General features: G+C 40.4%; 1 protein-coding gene across 1 annotated transcript in view; it reads left to right on the top strand.

Annotated features, from left to right (window-relative positions):
• Window positions 1–6,359: 6,359 nt before the first annotated feature.
• Window positions 6,360–22,992, top strand: part of ADRA1A (adrenoceptor alpha 1A) — a 73,032-nt gene continuing 56,399 nt past the window's right edge. The window contains exon 1 of the mRNA XM_072148800.1: window positions 6,360–6,564. The gene's annotated coding sequence lies outside the window, so the exon portion shown is untranslated. The remainder of the gene's footprint in view (window positions 6,565–22,992) is intronic.

Genomic DNA, 22,992 nt, shown 5'->3' with positions numbered 1-22,992 from the left:
CACAGCTTTGTGGCGCCAATTCGTTTAAGAATGCATACATAATTATCCTTTCATGCACATGCAAATCAGCCTTAAAGTGCAAGAGGGCCGTGCCTTATTTGCTTAATTAGTGTTCAGTCGCCGAGGGCAAGAAGCTTTAGATAGCCTGTAAGCATAGGCGGATTAAGACCTCCATGGGCCCTGGTCTATATGGATATTATTGCCCCTACAAGTCTGGAATCACTTCCTACATATGGTACTAGAATCAGCTTCTTGGAGAATGGAGGATGCATCCCTTCTGCCTAATTTCTGAAATGAAATGGCTCTTGTGTACATGTGTATTTAGAGCAGGAACAGATGTATGGGGATTTCATGGGTGGTCACAGACCCCTAGAAGCTTTGGGCCCAGAGCTGCCGCCCAAAACACCTATATTATAAACCACTACGGCCTGTAAGGCACAAAAGGCCAGTACTGTATACAATACATTATAGTTAGAGTGATTGGTACAGATTTTGCATTGAGGCCCAGTAGTTTTAAAGGGATTGTCCAGCCACATGAAGTGCCATTTCAAGTTTTCCCCTATAGACAGCAAGGTAACTTGCTGATCAGTGGGAATTCCACTGAACATATGAATGGGGGCCCATTGTACGAACAGAGCAGCTGCTTGCAAATGCATGTTCTGCTGTATTTATATATATGGTGATAACGGAGATAAATGAGTGCAGTACCCGATTACTTCTATTATAGCCATAAACTGTGAATGGATTGGCAGTTTGCAGTTTGCTCAGATGTGGAGTATAACATATCCCTATTTTCATGCTCCTTTGGGGGTCCCAATTATAACATCCCACCTATTAGCAAGTTATACACCATCCTGTAGATGGGGGAAAACTACATGTGGCTGAACATCCACTTTAATTTGCACTTTTTTGTAACAACAACAACCCTCTCTCTCTCTCTAGCTATATAGATACAGTAAACTTATACATACAGTGGCTATTGAAAGTATTCAGACCCATTTCACTTGTTGCTTCATTGCAGCCAATTGCTAAGATCTTTGTTTTGCTTATTAATGTACACTCTGAACCCCTTTGCTGTGAAACTCATATTTATCTCACATGCTGTCCATTTCCTTCTGATCTTCCTCCTTGAGATGGTTCTGCTCCTTCATTGGAGTCCAGCTGTGTTTAATGAAAACTGGTTGGACTTGATGAGAAAGACACACACCTGTTTTTATAAGACCTCACAACTTATAGTGCATGCAAAAGCATGAGAATCATTAGGTATAAGGAACTGCTCAAGGAGTTCAAAGACAGAATTGTGGCAAAGCACAGATAAGGCCAAGGTTACAAAAGAATTTCTGCAGCATTCAAGGTTCCTAAGAGCACAGTGGCCTCCATAATCCTTAAATGGAAGAAGTATGAGATGACCGCAACTCTTCTTCGAACTGACCATCTAGCCAAACTAATTAATCTTGGGAGAAGAGCCTTGGTGAGAGAGGTAAAGAAGAACTCCAGGATCACTGTGGCTGAGTTCCAGAGGTGCAGTAGGGAGATGGGAGAATGTTCCACAAAGTGAACTATTACTGCAGCTCTCCACCAGTTAGGGCTTTATGGGAGTGTCTCTCCTCAGTGAAAGACATATTAAAGCTGCTTACAGTGTGCAAAAACACATGAAGGACTCCCAGACTATGAGAAAGAAGATTCTTTGGTCTGATGAGACAAAGATTGAACTATTTGGTGTTAATTTTAAGTGGTATGTGTGGAGAAAACCAGACACTGCTCATCACCTGCAAATACAATCCCAACAGTTACACATGGTGGTGGCAGCATCAGGCTATGGGGGCAGCGACTGGACCACTGGTGAGTGCTCTGTACCTCAGACTGAGCCGAAGGTTCACCTTGCAACAAGACAATGACCCTAAGCACACAGCTAAAACAACAAAACAGTGGCTTCAGAACATCTCTGTGTCCATTCCTGACTGGCCCAGCCAGAGCCCGGACCTAAACCCATTTGAGCATCTCTGGAGAGAATTGAAAATGGCCTCCACCAACATTCACCATCCAACCTGAGGGAACTGGAGAGGAAGAGACAGAAGATCTCCAAATCCAAGTGTAAAAAACTTTTTGCATCATTTCTAAGAAGACTCCCGGCTGTACTAGCGTCAAAGATGCTTCTACTCAATATTGAGCAAAGGGGCTGAATGCTTAAGACCATGTCATATCTCAGTTTTTCTTGTTTAATAAGTTAGCAAAAATATCTGCATTTCTGGTTTTTTTCTTTCAGGATGGGATGCAGGGTGTACATTAATGAGCAAAAAAAAGAACTTTTTTGATCCTACCAATTGACTGCAATGAAACAAAGAATGAAAGCTTATAAGGAGTCTGAATACTTTCCGTATCCACTGTAAGTACAGAAAACATATATTTATATTTATCTAGTTCTTTGCAGCAACTTGGGAATGATTCCCTTTCCGTTGCATTGTGTTAAGTGCTGTGACATACTGCACCAATTTCGCTGTTCCAGCCTCTGCAGTCACATAACCCAAGAAGAAAAGTCATCAATGCAAAAAGTAAAATAAAACACAGAACAAGCAAATGGTTTTCTTTCTAATAAGAACAGCTATTAGCTTTTATTTGCCATTTCGGTTTCCATGTCTTTCTATGGATCCGGGAATGTCTTTACATAAATCCTCATGCAGTAAGTCACGGTTGTGATGGTGCAGTAAGTGTGGAGTAAGCGTCTTACTATAGAGCCACTTTTAATCTATATTACTAGGCGGCCAGTAAAGGACAGATGATATACGCTGCTGTATGAAGCTGCATTAATAAAAATCTGCTGATCAGCTGGGACAAAGCCAATTCGTAATGAAAAAAGTGCATTGAACCATGTGAATAGATCTCCAGCCGCTTTGCAGAAATATCTTAAATATGCAAAAGAGAGGTTGTATCTGGGTCTAAAATACAGACCCATTTCAAGCATATTGTAAGGAATCCGAAATCTACTGGAAGGTCATGCTAGTATATAGGAACTATGTATATTTGTCTGGAGGGTCTCTGGAGATACATATGATAACGTATCTACTAGAGGAGGTCTACCAGAAGTTCCAAGGGGATCAAGAGACTTGCTTCATCCAATGAGTTGCCAACTTTTTACTTCCACTTTCAAGGGAAATTTCCTTCCTTAGAAGGACAGTCATTAGATAAAGAACTTTCCATCAGTTGGGTGCAGGCCACAACCGGAAGTATCAAAAGCAAAATCCCACAACGGGAGAAGTAAGTGTTCTGTTATTCTCACCGGGCCCGCTGAGGGTTTTCCATATTACTAGAAAATCCCTTTCACTCCTTTCCACCGATGCCCCTATTCCTTTATACCCTATTCCTTTATATCTTCTCTCAAAGCCATAATTTCTTTATTTTTCCTTCTACTGAGATGTATGAGAGCTTGTATTTTTGCGTTTAACAAATTGTACTTCCTAATGTCAATATTTTAAATTCTAAGCAATGTACTAAGAAGCTGGAAAATTTTCTAAATGCATTGAAATTGAAAAAAAAAAGCTTATTCTTGTGGTTTTATTTTTTATGGTTTTCATTCTTCTCTCCAAATGACATCTCCCCTTTATTCTTTGAGTTTGTACAATCATGAGGATACCAAATTTAAAAAATGAATATCTTTTGTACGAAACATCATTTCTTTGCTACTATTTTGGGAACTGGACAACATCTTTATCTGTGGTGAAAAGTAAATGTGTTTCTGTTCTATTGAAAAGGTGTGTAGATTTGAACTTATTTTTATTTTTTACAGTTTTTAGGCCCGCTAGGCTACTTGAACCATAGGGGAACTGATTGCTCATACAATATGTTGCTATACAGCTGTATTGACGTATATGGTGAACTTGCTGCATCTAAATTAGACCCAGCCTCCAGCAGGGTCTAATTCATATCACACTATGACAGCTTTGGGAGCCTTGGAGAGACTCCAGGTTATCAAAGCACCCCTACCCATGACGCCATGGCTTTGCCTGTGGCCCTTAAATGGTTAACACCCGCAATCTGTTTAAAGTTTGCTTAAATCAATACCATAGTTGAGTATAAATGAATAGTAACATTTTTTACAGGTTTTATGCTAACAGTATTCTGCATTTTTTAACAGGGTTGCCTTTTAGAGGCTCTTCTTAAACTGTCAGATGAAGACTAATTGTTCCAAATCAGCTGCTGCTGAGTCCCCCTCCCCTCCCCATAGAATCCTATACTGTATAAATATTCAGTGACATCCTGTTAGTCTCGCTATAACAAAGTAGACTGAGCAGGAAGATTCAGTGAGAAAGGCACCGGATAATGTGATGGTGAAAATCCATAAAACAAGCTGAACAGTAACAATGACCATCCCTGTGTATGGTTGTTTTCTATACTTGGTCTGATAATAAGATGGGTGGGAATTTCTACTAACTTTTATTCAGATAGATATCATGGAGATCATTTAAGATTTGGGATTACAATCCTGGTGAGTATGGCCTATAGAGTAGCAATACAGATAGTAGGCATTTCCCCATTATCATGGGAAATATATTTTCCCAACATTTCCCAACATACATTCCAATGTGATTAGTGGTGATGTGCGGCTATCATTACATCTATGCTCAGCTTTAGACATATGTAAACAAATCACTTCCCCCTGCCCACTATGTATAAGATAGGATTGAAATGACCCCCAGATCACATTTAATAGTAGCTTTCTGTATATGGTAGTTTCACACTTGGATAGGGGGCTTCCTTTGTCCTGGTCCGTTATACGACACTAATGGTACCCAATTGAACCCTTTGAATAAAATGGGGTTTATTGGGCTTTCATCAGACTTTCCATTATTTTTAGGACCAAAAAGCCCATTCAAGTTAGGTGGTAGTAATGTTGGTGTGAATGAGGTAGTCTTCTCAGGGCAGTGGCGGAACCTATAGTACCGGTGCCAGATTTGTCATTTAGAGCCCTCTCTTTCGGCACCCAGGACATCACCAGAGAAGACTCAAGGTATCCTTCTACAGACCCAGACAGTCTAGGACAGTGGTGGCGAACCTATGGCACGGGTTCCAGAGGTGGCACTCAGAGCCCTCTCTGTGGGCACCCAGGCCATCAGCAAAGTGGACTCAAGGTATCTACTTGCACTCAAAGGGCAGCCCAGGACTTGTCACGCTTAATGTTATTATAAAGCAACAGCGGTGCCTGGGACTACAGGAGAGATGGGAAGGTGTGGACATATTGGAATTATCATTGTAGTTCCTTCTATAGGCAGAAAAATTCCTACTGATCTTCAATTAGTCCTCATTCTATCTACTGTATTGGTGTCCTCAGAACATTGATGCGATTGAAGGTTACAACAAAGCAGGGGACAATAAGTTAGGGAATAAATTGCCATGTTGGCACCTGGTGATAAATAGATAAGTATGGGTTGTAATTTGGGCACTTGGTCTCTAAAAGTTTCGCCATCACTGGTCTAGGACTTGCTACGGTCAGCCCTATTTTAAAGTGACAGTAGTGCCTGGGAAGCTGTATACAAATCTGGATTATAATTGTAGCTTCTGCTCCAGCCCTGACATTTTTTGCTGTTCAGGGGACCTTGGAGGGAAGCCACAATGATTATCTGAATTTCTCCTCCTTTCTACTGTATTGGTGTCCTTAGGATGCTGATACGATTGAAAGCGGTGACAGAGCAGTTTCTACTTAAATTGCCATGTTGGCACTTTGCAATAAATGAGTGGGTTTGGTTGTAGTTTAGGTACTAGGTCTCTAAAAGGTTTCCCATCACCATCTCAGGGTACCTGCATACTAGCTGAGTCCCCAAGTGCAGCAATATGTGAATTTTTATGTGCAAACACGATTTTTTCCGCATTTCTGCATGTGATTGGCTTCAATACCACACACTACAATGCTACAGGATAAGGATGCAGATTTGCCCCGCTAATGCCCTACGTATGCAGATACCCTTAAAGAGCTAGTGTTTTGGAGGGGTAACACGGTATAGATAGAAATGGCAAACTAGCACCTTTATAATTAATTGACGTTCCAGAGACTAAAGGGTTTACCTTACCCATCTGTACATGATACCACTGCTTCTTTGCAGCCAGAAATCCCAGTAACACCTTAAATCTACAACCCACTCCGCACATTCATTCATACAAATAATAAGTAAGCGCCAGTGACCCAGTAGTTGTGGGGTTTATAGTGTCACATAGACTTTACATAGAATCTGCACATACAGAAGCCACTGGTTGCCGGAGCTTATTTTGAATGTAGTTGCCTCCATTTAAAGGGACCAGAGTCTGCTGGAGGCTGAGCACATATAGGGGAGTGTTTGAGTGCTCCTACACACCAGACATTACGGTAGCAGTCAGACTGCTCTCTCCTCTCCCTCTGCTACATGAAGAGATGAGTAAAGTTGCCTTCACATAATGCGGGTGTTAATGTGAGGATCAGGCAGAGTCCTGTCACACAGGAGTATGTGCCATGCAGATTGTACTGCAGGAATGCTGCTCAGCAATGACAGGGGACAGGTCACCTCTGGGTGGTGATGGCATCAGGCTGCTGATAAGGTGAGTGATTGATTATTATATTGATTATTGACACCTTTAAAGGACAATGCCATTGTTCTCACACAATCCAGGGCTCCTCTCACAGTGTGAATGTGACCCTAGGTGCTTACACGTCCCCCGGCTTCCAAAGTTTCTCTTATTTTCTGTATTTTTGGGATCACGGGCTAGTGGTCGTTCTAGGATGATTCTGACTATAGCTGCAGTGCTCCCCTCCGTACAACTGCCTATACTTTGATTGAAATGATATTGTTATAATCATTATTAGATTACTCCCAAATATTTCATTATCTCCTAATTAAAGTGATTTACGATAATTATGTGAAATATTCTATCACGCTCCATAAACTCTCCAGCACCGGTGCGATCCATGTGGCTGGTAACATCGCCAAATATATATATGACGTGAGAACAATATGCAAAATGCATTTTTTGGAATTGTATCATTGTAGTTTCATATTTAGTATCCAAACATTGCGGCTTGGATATTTTATTACAATGACATTAAGCCTATGGGCAGAGGCTGTGGCACCTAATATTTCAATGTGAGGGCATGATATAGGGTGCTGTTGGTCTTACTTAGTCTCTGAGAGGAAAAAGTTAATGTTATACAGTCCATATGTGCTATATATTTGTAATCTAGTGATGTGTAATGTACAAATGTGCTAGTATAAGATCTATAGGCGCCAATATATGGTCTATAATATATCAATATGTTCTTATGCGAGATCTGTAATGTTTCAATATGTACTAATATTAGGTCTTTATTATATCAATATGTGCAAATATTAGGTCTTTATAATATCAATATGGGCTAATATTAGGACTTTATTATATCGATATGTGCTAATATTAGGTGTTTATTATATCGATATGTGCTAATATTAGGTGTTTATTATATCGATATGTGCTAATATTAGGTGTTTATTATATCGATATGTGCTAATATTAGGTGTTTATTATATCGATATGTGCTAATGTAATATATCAGTAATATATAACGTATCAGTGTGTGCTAGTATAAGATCTATAATCTATCAATATGAACTAATATTAGATCTATAATACATAGATCAATATGTGCTTATAGGAGATCTGTAATGTATCACTCTGTGCTAATATGAAATCTATAATATATCAATATGCGCAGATGTAAGTTCTATATTATATCAATATGTGTTAATGTAAGGTATGTAATATATCAGAGATCTATAATGTATCAGTCTGTGCAAGTATAAGATCTATAATATATCAATATGTACTATTAGATTTATAATATATCAATGTGTGCTTATACAAGATCTCTAATGTATCAGTATGTACTAGTATAAGATCTATAATATATCAATATGAACTATTAGATCTATAATATATCAATATGTGCTTATACAAGATCTATAATGTATCAGTGTGCGCTAATATGAAATCCATAATATATCAATATGTGCAAATATAAGTTCTATATTATATCAATTTGTGCTAATGTATGGTATGTAATATATCAGCGATCTATAATGTATCATTATGTGCAAGTATAAGAACTATAATATATCAAAATGCACTAATATATGGTCTATGATATATCAATATGTGCTTCTACAAGATCTGTCATATGTCACTGTACAGTAAATGTGAGATGTATAATATTCTGTATCAAAGATCTATAATGTATCATATTATACATCAATATGAACTAATATGAGATCAGTATGCAATATCTATTGTGTAACAATATGTCCTGCTGATATAAGATCTTTAATATACAAATATGCTGTGATAATACGTATATGGGATACTATAGGTGTAACTCGGTATAGTCACCCAGTGGAGATTTGTTACAGAAATTTCTGCATTAGTCCCTTACCTCTGAATGGAGGAGTCTCACTAGGACCAGCACATGGGATTTTCCTAGTCACATTTTGATGAATTGGACAATTGGAGAAATTTCAGCAACCAATCTACTAGGTGTGAATATGCTCTTACTCTGCAATGTTGGGAATACCTGACGCCTGAATCACAGAATTTCTGGAAATAACAAAGCATTGACCTCTGGGTATATATAACGCGTTTGCCAGCAAATCACTTGAAGCTTAAAATAACTTGGATTACACTTGCATTTTTGCCGTTTTCAGCAAATATATTATTCCCTTTGCTATTTGGAATTTTTGCGGGGATCAATCTTTCTGTAGAGTGTACTATGGCATCAGTCCATATGGAGTCAGTGCTGTGTGTGATTCCGAGTAGTTGCTCCCATTGGTGGGGATATTAATAATAAGGTAATGTTATATGACATGATATCCAACATACAGTAATACTGGCCATATATATTTCAGAAAACTTGACCTTGATTTTATAGGCGCGTATGATATTGTTCAGGAAATCTTAAGGACTTGTTCACATGTTCTACAACTGTTCTGTTTGGCATCATTCACACTATGTTTGTGCATCCAGGAAAGCACCAGGACTGTAAACAGATACACAGACCCCCAATCATCCACTGGATTCCAAAACGGACTTCACTGGAGTGTAAAGTTTGCCTCATTTTTCACAGTAGCCTGTGCAGTGACATTCATTATACTGCATTTGCTCTATTGGTGTAGGGGGCCACTTGGCGACATACTCTTTTTTAGACCTCTGTGAACCTTTACGACTTTTGACTCAATAAAAATGTATAATTTGTAAAGAATCTGAATGCAACATGGGATTGTTGTAAGCAGCCCAATTCAGATATATGGAACAGTCACACAAACTTCTTCCTTGTGTGTAAATAGTGTAAGGGAGAAGAGAGCACTGCTGCAGACACAGAAGATCAACTTTTCAAATGACAATAATGAGCCAGAAGGTCGTTGTGGGGAGGGTGGGGCATTATCAAAACCCATCAAAGATGCAACTTCATAGGCTATTACACTGTGCAGGAGGACCCTTGGTATGTCCTCATTCCTCTACCTGCTGTTATCTCACACAGTGGGAGGGGGAGGTGCTTTAGCCCATTGAACAGCCTGTGAAGCTCAGCACAGAGGGGTTCTGTTTCATTTGCATAATTTTAAAAGTTGATTTTTGAAGGACAGAGGCCATGATAACAAATATATGAAAATTACCACAGATACTGTTCCTGGATCTATGAGTAGATATTAGATCATCATGCTTGGTTTAGATGTTAAATTTTTATCTTTTATAGTCAGCTTCGTTTTCTAAAGTTGCAAGGCTCTGGCACAAAAATGGCAACAGAGGCTGGCAATCCAGCTCCATTCTTTGTGCACTGACTGGACCACTAAACAGTAAAATAATAATTCCTTTATTTACATAGCACACACATAGCAACACAGAGTTGCAGTCCCTGTCCCCATGGGGCTCACAATTTAATCACCCAATTAGTATGTTTTGGAGTGTGGGAGACAACCGGAGGAAACCCATGCAAACACAGAGAGAACATACAAACTCTTTGCAGATGGTGACCTGGATGGGACTTGAACCCAGGACCCCAGCACTGCAAGGGTGTAGTGCTAACCACTGACCTACCATGCTGAATTCAACTGCAGATCTTGGTGCCGCCACTACAGAGAGAATGGAGCTTGACTTAAAACTTCAGTTTCTTTGTTGATTGCAGCACCAAAGGCTGCCAAAATCAGCTAACCAGTATAGCTCCTGAGTGTCAGATCACCACAATTCTCCAATGTTATCACCTATCCATGTCATAACTATGGAAAACCCTTGCATTCATCACAGATCCAAAAATCATCTTACTGTTATCACACATGGAGTGGTTTGTAGTGTCCAGTATAACGTACTACAGCTGGAAACACACATGCAGTTTATTCAGGAGTCAATGCCAGAAGTGGTTCTGGCTGTATATGTCCTAATCCCTTTAAATCCTATCCAGATTTTGGCTCCGAAATGTTCCATAAAAATGCATTTGTGATTCTAACCTGAAAACTACTTTAAATGTTGTAATAGTTAAGCACCATGTAAGAAAAGAGTATACAGTGGGAGCTACTGGAGCTGTCGTGACTACTATTATACTATTTATATCTCTCAGTAGAGCAATTATTGAAAATCTCCAGCGTTTCTCACCACAAGCTTCTTATTTTAGAAATAGTCATATAAAGAGCCACCATGGACTTCCTGTGGATTTCCTGTGGAGACAACATAATTTTATCACATAGGAATCCACCACGCGTTGAAACAATCAATTGTCATTAAAGCGGTTGTCCTCCCATAAAGATTTGTCTCAGTTGTGGCCAAACGCCTAAGCTAGAGCCGCCCATGGCTAACACTCTGACCGATCATTGAGAGGACCAGAAAAAATTATACAGGGAAGGAGGGTCAAAGCTCAACCTTATCCAGGGCCCGTGAGCATGGGACACCCACTAGTCGTAAGAATGGAGGTCCCCATTTGTTGACCATGCTTGCTATTTCTCCATTTGTCTCTATAGGACCAATGGAGAGCACTCTTTGTCAATGTTTTTGTGATCGCTGGGTGGGAACTGTATAGGTAAAATAAGATCAACAATGGTAGGGTGTATCAATAGAGAGATAATGTTCCCCTTTAGAAATGGCTTGTAAGACCGGATCTTGAAAATGGTACCCAAAAATTGGCTCTTTAAACCAAAAATATAGGAAAGCATAGAGAGTTTAACAATAAACCTCCTCGATTACTGTGTGGAATGGAAGGTCTTTCTTATAATGGAAGGCTAGAAAAGAGGAGGCCCATGTTTCCTGACTTTACAAGGAACCTGTCATGAAGATATAGATAGGCCTGCATGCTGTCACCAACCTGTTATCATAGATGGGGGAAGTATCACAGTCATGATTTTACACAGAAATAGATCTTTGAAAATTGCATACAAATGACCTGTAAGGAGTCACATGGGTGGAAGAGTTCCGCTAGGATGTCCTCTCCTGTGTAGCCTAGTGTCCCAAATAGACCTCATTATAAGCTTTCTTAAGGAGCTGCTGACTTGTTATGGTGTATCTGGACAATTGGACATCAATTCATTCAGGAGAGAACATCCTAGCTCCTTAATACACCTTTAACTCCTTACTGATGATTTGAATACAACATTCGAAGACCTATTTCTTCGTAGTGTTTGATCTCCTGGTATCTAGAAGGACATCACTGTGATCTTGTCATTGTCCTATATTACAGGTTGGTGTTGGTTTGTGAGCCTAAATCTAGATTTAAAATGTGGAAGAGCAGGACTTGTCTATAAATCTTTCCTTCTCTTTATCAGAAGGACAAGAAAATTGTAAATATTTTGTAGGACGTTGTTTTCTCTTTGATGTTGACCAGTAAGTAAATACTAGTTGTAACTATAAGGCAATAAGATAATGATAGACCAGTCATGTGCATTTACTGTTCAGGTGAAATATGATCACTGCCCATTTGACGTTGTAAATCCAACATGTCTAATGTTGTCACATGAGCTTTAATTATGTAACACATTTATAGCCTAGAGTAACTATCTACACTTACATTGTGATCTACGGGTATAGATACAACAAGGTCACACACGATGCCTCTAGACAATTTAGCTGAGGTGCAGCTAATGGAGCTGAAAGATTTACTCAGCAGCTCCTAAAAATACTTTTCTTATTATAGAAAGATGATCCCTCTCATTCTGTTTACTCATTCTGTATAACAGTCCATGTCCCGGTGGCTAGTCCACTGTGATGTATAGAGGGAATATTCCTTCAAACCTCACCCACAGTACTGCCATCACACCAGGTAAGCTGCAGGAAAAACCACTCAGTTTTGGGTAGTCACCACATAGAACTTTTAGAAAACACACACCAGAAATTCTTTGGCAGTGAAGAAACAGTGGGGCTCCTTTACTTACCTGGCCGCTTGAGTTCACCGAAAGTGCATTGTCCGATGATAATGCACCGTGCTGCGATTCACTAAAATGTGCCCGATATCATGAATGTGTCGCTTCCCCGCTCGGGTCCGACAGAGTTCACCATCTAAGTGCTTGGGCTTGCGACACAATTTGAAAGTTAAATCCTGTTCAGTCCGAACCAGTCAGGTCGTCCGATGGCACTCCCCCTTGGCGCAGCTGCACCAAAAAGACGATCGCGGATGCCAAAATCCCAGCACAGACGCTTGTTAAATACCTGTGCAAGCCATGTAATCCCTGAAAAAGGCACACAGTCCGATGAAAATGAGCAGCTCGACCCTAATTAAATGAGCCCCAGTATGTCCATCTTATGCCTACCCAAATGTGATTCTCCATAATAATAATAATTCCTTTATTTATATAGCTCACACAGATTACTTATAGAAAGCGCTAGGAAGAGGGCAAATTAACTTCCTATAGAGTCCCCTATAGAGTGGACCCTTCTAACATCTAACCCAAAAAGAAAATAGACCAGCAGAGAAGGAAGAGAACGCATCTGTCCTTCACAACTAGCTTAACCTTCTGCTGCCAGACCAAAGTCAACAGGAGATAGACGGGAATTCAATTAAGACAGCCAGAATGACTAGTACCAGTAAGGTAGCGTTCAGACTAGTACAAGACAGAATGCAACACTACAACCCCAGATTGATCTTTGAAGCATGGAGTGGGGCTCTACATAAAGTCACAGGATGGGTGTATTTAATTAGGTCTTAATTCAGTGGAAGAAAATTGGTTGTGATCATGTGGTCACAGAGGCACATGGATTGAAAAGATTATTTCCCAAGTTGTATTCATCGAGACAGATATATATCTACAGGAGTTAAACATAAAATCTTTCCATTCAGATATCATGAAACCTGAAGAATTGATTCATAAAGTATTTTAGGAAATAACATGTTTTTTACATTATTCAATTCGACCTTTAGATTGATAACATTTATTATGCCCAGAAAAATTAAATCTTACCTTTTCACCCGGATCAGAATTGAGCTAGACAGTTCATTTGTAGTCTGAGAACACACTGTCTGTTTTTGTAATACAAAATATGGTGATCTATAGCGATCTTCCTCCATAAATCTGTGGTGTGAGATGACAATAGCGACACTGTGGCGAAGACAGGGAAACAACTAAGAATTTGCTACACTTTTTGGCCTTTAAAACTAAACTACTGAAATGAAACAGGGTCAGTGCATTGTGGAAATAAATTAAAAATAAAGTCCAGGGAAAAATCCAGTTCTACCTTGAGACTGTGGGTCCATAACAGAGTTATGGAAGACTGAAGTCCCCAGAACTGACCTATAGGATAACTTTCCTGGAAGTCCCTTCTGCTATAATTCAGAAACCCTATAAAAGTTAATGGAGAGCAGCTTGTCCTGCAGATAGGAGATACATGTTTATTACATTACAACCTCTTTAATGACTTAATCCATGCTCTCACACTTGTGCCTCTTTATAACTTGGACCTAACCCGGTATTCCACTCAATACTGGTGGGGGGCAGAATCCTTCAGAACAAAATCAGCAGAGTCAGCCATTTATCTAAGGTGTATAGCAACCTTTACTTTGCAAGTGACCACTCTGATTGACCACTCACACTATTTTCATGCCAAAGGAAGCAAATAGACACTGTGGGGAGCTACTTCATGACATTTCCTCCATAGATTTTTCTGCCGAGCCATTAAAGGGGTTGGCTACTATATTAGCCACTTTACTAGGATAGGTACAAGACCCAAAAAGTGTCACCCATATATTATTTAGCTAGGTAAAGTTTGTATAAAGCCACTGTTTGCTGACCCACCGGCAGCAGGACTGGGACTTCCATCATACCCACTCCGATATAATTGGTTGAAGCGATTTCCAGATGTCTTTGGCTTGCCTGTCTAAGCGCTGCTGTTAGATTGGATATGACAGAATAGTTGTGCATACAGTAATGACTGCTCGGCACCTCTCCATCTGCCAGAATGCAGCAGGACATTGGATGTCACTGGAAGTCCCAGTGCTATCGACACATTGTGTGACTTACTAGCCCTGGCAACTGTATACAAACTTTATCTTGGTAAGTGCTATATAGGTGACCCTATTAGGGTCATGCTCTTACCATAGTAAAGTTTTGTAATTATGGACAAATCTTTTAATTTGGTCACTCATATATGAATACTGACCATGGTCTCCACATCCAACATAACCCATGGGCCCATTTTCCATCAATCTGTACAGTCATCAGAACTCACAACCTGCAGTGTGCAATGTGGGGCCGTCTTCTCCAATATGGGACTGTCTAATCCCAATACATTTAATACGTACCCTAAAGTTAACCCTTGTTGAACCTTCATTGCAATATGTCTAGATTATTTCCTTCTCAGAAGGTCTTCTAACTGGTTGTCACAGAGCTTGGTCTCAATTTTCAGAGCATTTGGGAATACATACAAGACGTGAATGTGTTCCTCAAGCATTCTCTGCCAGATAGGTGGTACGCAGGTGGTCTACCAGGTGTAGGGAGAGGTTTGTGTGATGTTCTAGGATTTGTTTTTTTTCCACATCAACAAGATGTAGGCTTGGGGACATCATACAAAGGTTTACTTTTTTAACTTTTGTCTTTTTTGCCACGCAGTATAATTCATAAATTGAGATTTCATTTGAGATTCTGTCTAGAGAATGGCGTCCCTCTGTGTATAATGAATTTATTCATAGGAGTTGTCATTGTCCTGACTAATAGATAAAAGACTCAGTCAGCAGATGATGATAAAACTTTGCCTCTACCCTGTGACTATAAAATAAAACACTGATCTACAGCTTTTTTATTACTCGCTTCCTCTACTTCACTTCTCTGTTTTAATAGTTTTGGGGTTGCTTTATGAATTCACTTGTTATATGCAGCTGGTTTTGGACCCATTTTTCTATTATCTACTCACGAGGGTTTTCACGGACATCTAGGTGGTCCCTCTTCACTGTAAAGAGGCCCCCAGGGTTGAGGGCATGCTCAGTTTTTGCTTAGCCAAGGAGCAGGCATAAGGTCAAGGCAGCCAACACAGATTCATGGTCAAGGCACAACTAAAAGACAGCTGATTTTTAATCTGAATTGGAGAACAAAATCGAGTACAAGTTGTGATCAGGAACCCAGATGATTAACCAAGAAGACCTTTGCTTGGCACAGTAGTCCTTTTTGCACTACATGTTACAGTGTCAACTTTCTAAAGCCTTTTTTCCTAAAAGGATGAAAACGTTCTTGTATAAGGTCTCCTTTTAATTACTACTTCAGATGAAATGCCAAGTATTGTACAAATGTACTATATTGTCAAATGTTCACAATGATCAAACCACCTGGACACATGGATCATGAGGTACTTACCAAACTGGGTCAACCTAGTACCCAGTACTTTGTAAGGGCATAAATGGGGTTTTTCGAGGACAGCAGATATAAAATATAAAAGGAGGAATCCAGCACATTACTCTCGAGGTTCCTTAATAATCCACTTGATTCAACATAAAAACGAGAAAAACACCTTTACATGTTTCAGCAGAGGCTTAGTTTTTATCAACATGTCGATTACTATTGATTTCCCTGTTTTTATGCAATAAAGTGGATTATCATGGAACCTCGAGAGTGAAGTACTGTGTTCTAGCTTTTGCTCCTGTGAATGCTCCATCCTTAAGCTTTCCAAGGACCTTCTGGAGTTCCAAAGTAGATGACTGCTGAGCTGGTGATTGGGTCGGTTTTTTGTTAGTTGGGTGATTGGGTTTGTTTTTTGCTACACTAATTTGTGATTGGTATAAAATGTTCTTACATTGCGCTGGTTCCAACATTGTGCAGGTCTTCTGTGACCTTGGTCATAAATGTAGTGGCCTCAGAAGGTCCAGTGATGTCACTTGTTCAATGTCGCCAGAGCTGGCTGAGGACACTGATGGGCAACAGTGAGTCCTCTTACCCACAACACTTCCAACCCTGCCAGGAGTGCTGGAGCTCAGAGGACTTTCATAAGAATAAAATCCAGTGACCCCAGAGGTTCCTGGAAAAATCCCTTCAACATAAAGGGAACTTCTTGTGGGGGAAGAAAGTTCACGTAACTTTTGCCTTTTATTTTAAACAGAATAACTCATAATTATAGAATTAATTTGACATTCTGCGTCGAACGCTGAATGTATTCCTAGTTGGCACTGTCCCGATTAATAGAAAAAAAGACACATTTAGCAGATAATGGCAAAACTCATTTTTATTTCTTTTGACTATGAAATAAAACACTCTACTACTCTAACGTGTAGCTTGGGACTAACATAAAGTAAATTACCAACATCTAGAGGGCCGTTTGTAACCATGGTTCGTCTGTAAGTCGGGTGTTCTAAAGTCGGGGACCGCCTGTACTTAATAGAGTTGGAAAAAATGTATCTATTATTTCAACAAACAGCTTCTATCTCTATTTCTTAGTTATGTCAGCGCTAGTAAGTGGAGACCAGCTGCTATGATGTCTCCCATACACTGCACACAGGAAGTAGAGATGAAACAGCTGCATAACAGATGCAGAAGAATTAGATAAGAAATATATCTTGAGGTGGAAAAGAAACATCCAGAAGCCTCTGCCTGTACCTTTGTCTATCATGTATAACTCCTTCAAACTCCTCTTCCCCCTCCATAGACATTTACTGTATATACTCTGACACCTTTGTGAGCCTTTTATAATTACATGGCTATAAATTTATGCAAAGTTTACCCTTGAACAATTGCTAATTAATTGGGGCTAAAATAATTCCATAGTCTTCTGTCTTTTGAATGAATGACTAATACTCAACTAAAATAACATAATATTTATTGAATTATCTGTATCAGCGTTTGGCAGCCCTGAGGCATAGTCTTACCATTCCAACATAGCCTTACTGGCAGGTGGCTCCTATGTTATGTGCTATATCCAGCTGATATCCACAGGGAAGAACGGATCTAACAATTCTAAACTCTGCAACCCTTCACCTAATTTTAACTTATTGCAGAGAAGTCAGACAATCCCTGTACGCAATATAAACTGAAAAATTTAGAAAGATTGCTCTCTTCTGCTGTATGGAAGAGATATAGGGTATTTTATAAACCCTATATACCTCATAGGCTGTAAGCTCTTATGTCACCCCCTCATCCTCATAGACTGTAAGCTCTTGTGTCACCCCCTCATCCTCATAGACTGTAAGCTCTTGTGTCACCCCCTCATCCTCATAGACTGTAAGCTCTTGTGTCACCCCCTCATCCTCATAGACTGTAAGCTCTTGTGTCACCCCCTCATCCTCATAGACTGTAAGCTCTTGTGTCACCCCCTCATCCTCATAGACTGTAAGCTCTTGTGTCACCCCCTCATCCTCATAGACTGTAAGCTCTTGTGTCACCCACCTCATCCTCATAGACTGTAAGCTCTTGTGTCACCGCCTCTTTCTCATAGGCTGTAAGCTCTTGTGTCACTACCTCATCCTCATAGGCTGTAAGCTCTTGTGTCACCCCCTCATCCTCATAGACTGTAAGCTCTTGTGTCACCCCCTCATCCTCATAGACTGTGAGCTCTTGTGTCACCCCCTCATCCTCATAGACTGTAAGCTCTTGTGTCACCCCCTCATCCTCATAGACTGTGAGCTCTTGTGTCACCCCCTCATCCTCATAGACTGTGAGCTCTTGTGTCACACCCTCATCCTCATAGACTGTAAGCTCTTGTGTCACCCCCTCATCCTCATAGACTGTAAGCTCTTGTGTCACCTCCATCTTCCTCATAGACTGTAAGCTCTTGTGTCACCCTTCATCCTCATAGACTGTAAGCTCTTGTGTAACCCCTCATCCTCATAGACTGTAAGCTCTTGTGTCACCCCCTCATCCTGATAGACTGTTAGCTCTTGTGTCACCCTCTCATCCTCATAGAATGTAATCTCTTGTGTCACCCTCTCATCCTCATAGACTGTAAGCTCTTGTGTCACACCCTCATCCTCATAGACTGTAAGCTCTTGTGTCACCCCCTCATCCTCATAGACTGTAAGCTCTTGTGTCACCCTTCATCCTCATAGACTGTAAGCTCTTGTGTAACCCCTCATCCTCATAGACTGTAAGCTTTGTGTCACCCCCTCATCCACATAGACTGCAGCTCTTGTGTCACCCTCTCATCCTCATAGACTGTAATCTCTTGTGTCACCCCCTCATCCTCATAGACTGTAAGCTCTTGTGTCACCCCCTCATCCTCATAGACTGTAAGCTCTTGTGTCACCCCCTCATCCTCATAGACTGTCAGCTCTTGTGTCACCCTCTCATCCTCATAGACTGTACGCTCTTGTGTCATCCGCTCATCCTCATAGACTGTAAGCTCTTGTGAGCAGGGCCCTCACTCCTATTGTTCCATATGGCTGTTTGTACTCTGTAATGTCTTAATATATTTGTATATGTCCCCTATGATTTGTAATGTGCTACGGAATATGATATGCTATACAGGGCCCTCGTCAGCACTGGGCACAGAGCTGCGGGGGGGACCCACATAAGGGATTCATGGGGGTTACTGGGGTCTTATATAATAAATTCATAGGGTGTGAGGAGGGGGCTTATATAAAATAAGTATAAGGGGGATATTTGGGATGATAAAGTTTAGTTACACTAAAGTGATAGTAACTGATTGTAGTCATATGAATGGGGTCCTGTTTGGTGCTTCAAATTTCTCCTTCTTTTTTTCTTCAGTTTTTGTAATTCCCAATGAGTTAGGGCTTGAAATCTTAAAATGTTTTGCCATCTTGGACATAGGTTAAAAAAATACTTCATCCAAGATGATTTATTTTCACGGCTCTTTAATTTAGAGAAGGGTCAGAGCAAGGCCTTCTGGGTGATTTTATCCACTGTCACCTCAAAGAGAAAATCAATTCCAACTGGAGGCACGTTGAGGGTAATAAAACTGGGTATATACGATGCCTAGGCTAAAACTACTACATACTTAAAAGAAGAAAGTGCAACTGATACATCCAAGAAAGTAAAATTTTCTTTGGAAGAGTAAAAAAAAAAAAAACCTCCCAGCCATTAATTGTCCTCGAAGTCATTATAAAACCTAAAACTTTCAAAGCCTAAATTAAGGGGAAAGTATGTAGGTTTGTTTTGTGCCTAGAATAAGCTGTGCGTGTTTGTAGCGTGCAGGCTGTATTTACCGTTTCTAAAATAAGACAAGTACTGCATGTCATAGGCACAAAGAATCATATCCATCTACTGAAGGTCATACAAACCCCCCCCCCCCAGAATAGACTGCGCCATACGAGAGGTGATGTTTTATTGCCGTCTATTAAAGATGTTTTATAGTGTATAGTCAATGGTATTGATTATCGGGACGATGTGCATAGTAGGGCTGTTGTATTTTGATGGCATATGTAAGTATTACATAGATGACCATTTATCTTAATTGCCTGCACATAATATTACTTTCCCAGATCCATGGCACTGTATGACGGGTCACAGGTAACGTCAGATATGTTATGAGAGCTGGACACCGGTTATGACTACACCGTCAATGTCAAGGCGGTTAAATGAAGTTAAACCATCCAGGAAAAGCTGGGTTGTCTCATCTAGAACTAAGGCCTAATTCGCATCCTGCTGGACAATGGCGTAACTAGAAGCTGATGGGCCCCAGTGCAAAGTCTGTGCCAGGCCCCTGACTATAATGTGTGGTTTATAGTAATAGTCTTCTCATATGGGAAAGTGACATCATGGGGCAGATTTATCAAGTGTCTGAAAGCCAGAATATTTCTAATTGCCCATGGCAACCAATCACAGCTCCTCTTGAAAGTATTCATGAGCACTGGTACAATGAAAGCTGAGCTGTGATTGGTTGCCATGGGCAACTGGAAATATTCTGACTTTCAGACACTTGATGAATCTGCCCCCATAAGTATCTGGTGCAGACGTCCCACATTTGCTCCATCCTGGGGACAGACCGGCCATGCCAAGAGCCCGTGGAGCCGAGGCAGCGGAGAACTGACATAACGTTTTCGTGGAGCCTGGCAGTAGGCCTGCTCCTGGTGAGGAAGGAAACCTAAATGTTTAGTAAGTGGCGGAGAGGCTTAAGCTTTATTTTTTGATACCGAATAAAACTGGCTGCGGTCAGATGAATCCAAATCGCACAATGTGGACAGTGAATTTACTGATGTACTGGTAAATTGTGCCCCTCTACCCCAGGAGACGACAATCCCAGACATATCCCTGTGTGTAATAATATCCCTGTACTGTGACATCACTGTGTGTGTTATCCCTGTACTGTGACATCACTGTGTGTATTACCCCTGTACTGTGACATCACTGTGTATATTATCCCTGTACTGTGACATCACTGTGTGTATTATCCCTGTACTGTGACATCACTGTGTGTATTACCCCTGTATTGTGACATCACTATGTGTATTATCCTTGTACTGTGCCATCACTGTGTGTATTATCCCTGTACTGTGACATCACTGTGTATTATCCCTGTACTGTGACATCACTGTGTATTTCCCTGTACTGTGACATCACTGTGTATTTCCCTGTACTGTGACATCACTGTGTATTTCCCTGTACTGTGACATCACTGGGTGTATTATCCCTGTACTGTGACATCGCTGTGTGTATTATCCCTGTACTGTGTGTATTATCCCTGTACTGTGACATCACTGTGTGTATTACCCCTGTATTGTGACATCACTGTGTGTATTATTCCTGTACTGTGACATCAATGTGTGTAATATCCCTGTACTGTGACATCGCTGTGTGTATTATCCCTGTACTGTGACATCGCTGTGTATTATCTTTGTACTGTGACATCACTGTGTGTATTATCCCTGTACTGTGACATCACTGTGTGTATTATCTCTGTACTGTGACATCACTGTGTGTATTATCCCTGTACTGTGACATCACTGTGCGTATTATCCCTGTACTGTGACATCACTGTGTATTTCCCTGTACTGTGACATCACTGTGTGTATTATCCTGTACTGTGACATCACTGTGTGTATTATCCCTGTACTGTGACATCCCTGTGTGTATTATCCCTGTACTGTGACATCGCTGTGTGTATTATCCCTGTACTGTGACATTGCTGTGTGTATTATCCCTGTACTGTGACATCACTGTGTGTATTATCCCTGTACTGTGACATCACTGTGCATTATCCCTGTACTGTGACATCACTGGGTGTAGTATTTCTCTACTGTCACATCACTGTGCGTATTATGTTCGTACTGTGACATCACAGTGTACAGTATCCCTATAGCTGATTATGGTGCAATGCGCCTCTTTCCCAGATATTCTATAAGGCACCATGCCTTTTGGATTACGGGTTATTCCACCTTAGTAAAACCACATGTAGCCAAGCGTGAGGCACATCTTATCATTCCTGTCGGGTCTCATGTATATATTCTCAAATATTTATGACATAGAATCTGCAGGAGGTATAATTGTTACTCTCTTCTTCATGTGCCCCATTGTACACATTATGACACTCTGAGGAACATCAACGTAAGAAATTGGTTAATAGACGGCGATGCCGTGGATAAGATCTATTAATGTCTTCTCTGATGAATAGAGATATTATATACATATCTCCATAGTCATTTATAAAGTATAAAAAATGCATGAAGCGCCCCCGGCCACCCATCCCCGATCCGGTGCTATAGACATGTATTATTTATACCAGATAGATATTTCTGCAGGGGAATTGTGTTTTCTAATGTATTTTATACACACGGTTATACAGCGGGGGATAAAATCTTGAAGCTTCAAAGATATAATAGCCAACAGGTCTGATATAGAGGAATGAACGTCACATGGTGTAGCCCGCGGTCACTTCTTTGAACACTTGGGGTATTACTAATCCACAAGGCGTCAAGTTCCTAGAAATTCCTGCGCTGAATACAACCCGTCTCATACAATACAATATTCTCTTTACTTTTCCAAATTTGTTTTTACTCTGCTGTTTCCATCGCATTTTGCCGCCGGCCATCGTGAACTATTGTTCTCCTTGGTTTTTTTTACCTGCGGTTGGCTAAATCGATGAAAATTGTGTATTTTTCCAGACTTTTCTCCTGTGTATGGGAAGCCATAGAATTATAAGTTGTTTATCTATATCAAGTCTGAAACTTCAGTGCTAGGAATATTTTGCTTATAGGGGTTGTCTGAGCTAATATTTTTAATAATGATGTAAAAATGGAAAAAGGAACCAATACTTACCTTTCTCCTCCATTGCTGTCCATTGCAATACCTACCATCCACACCGGCCTCTTTTGGTACATAGAGGCTTAGCAGTAACTGCTTAGCAGTTAGTTTTAGATTCAACCTAAACCTTAAAGGGGCATTCTCATGTGGGCATTCACATTTAATTTACTTAATCTGTCATATATGTACATTCCTTCTATTGCCTGTTATTAAATAATGTACTTACAAATGAAATGGCTATCCTTGGATAGGACCACCTCCCCATTCTGGGAGCAGTGGCCAGACATTTACTATTGAGGTGCCCAACCACCACAGGACGGCTGTGGTGCTCTATTGCTATCACTCCAGCAGAGGTGGTTGT

The sequence above is a fragment of the Engystomops pustulosus genome, chromosome 4 (genome assembly GCF_040894005.1).
Source record: "Engystomops pustulosus chromosome 4, aEngPut4.maternal, whole genome shotgun sequence".
NCBI classification, from domain to species: domain Eukaryota; kingdom Metazoa; phylum Chordata; class Amphibia; order Anura; family Leptodactylidae; genus Engystomops; species Engystomops pustulosus.
Note: the sequence above shows the minus strand (reverse complement) of the source record. Positions and strands in the feature narration are given on the sequence as shown.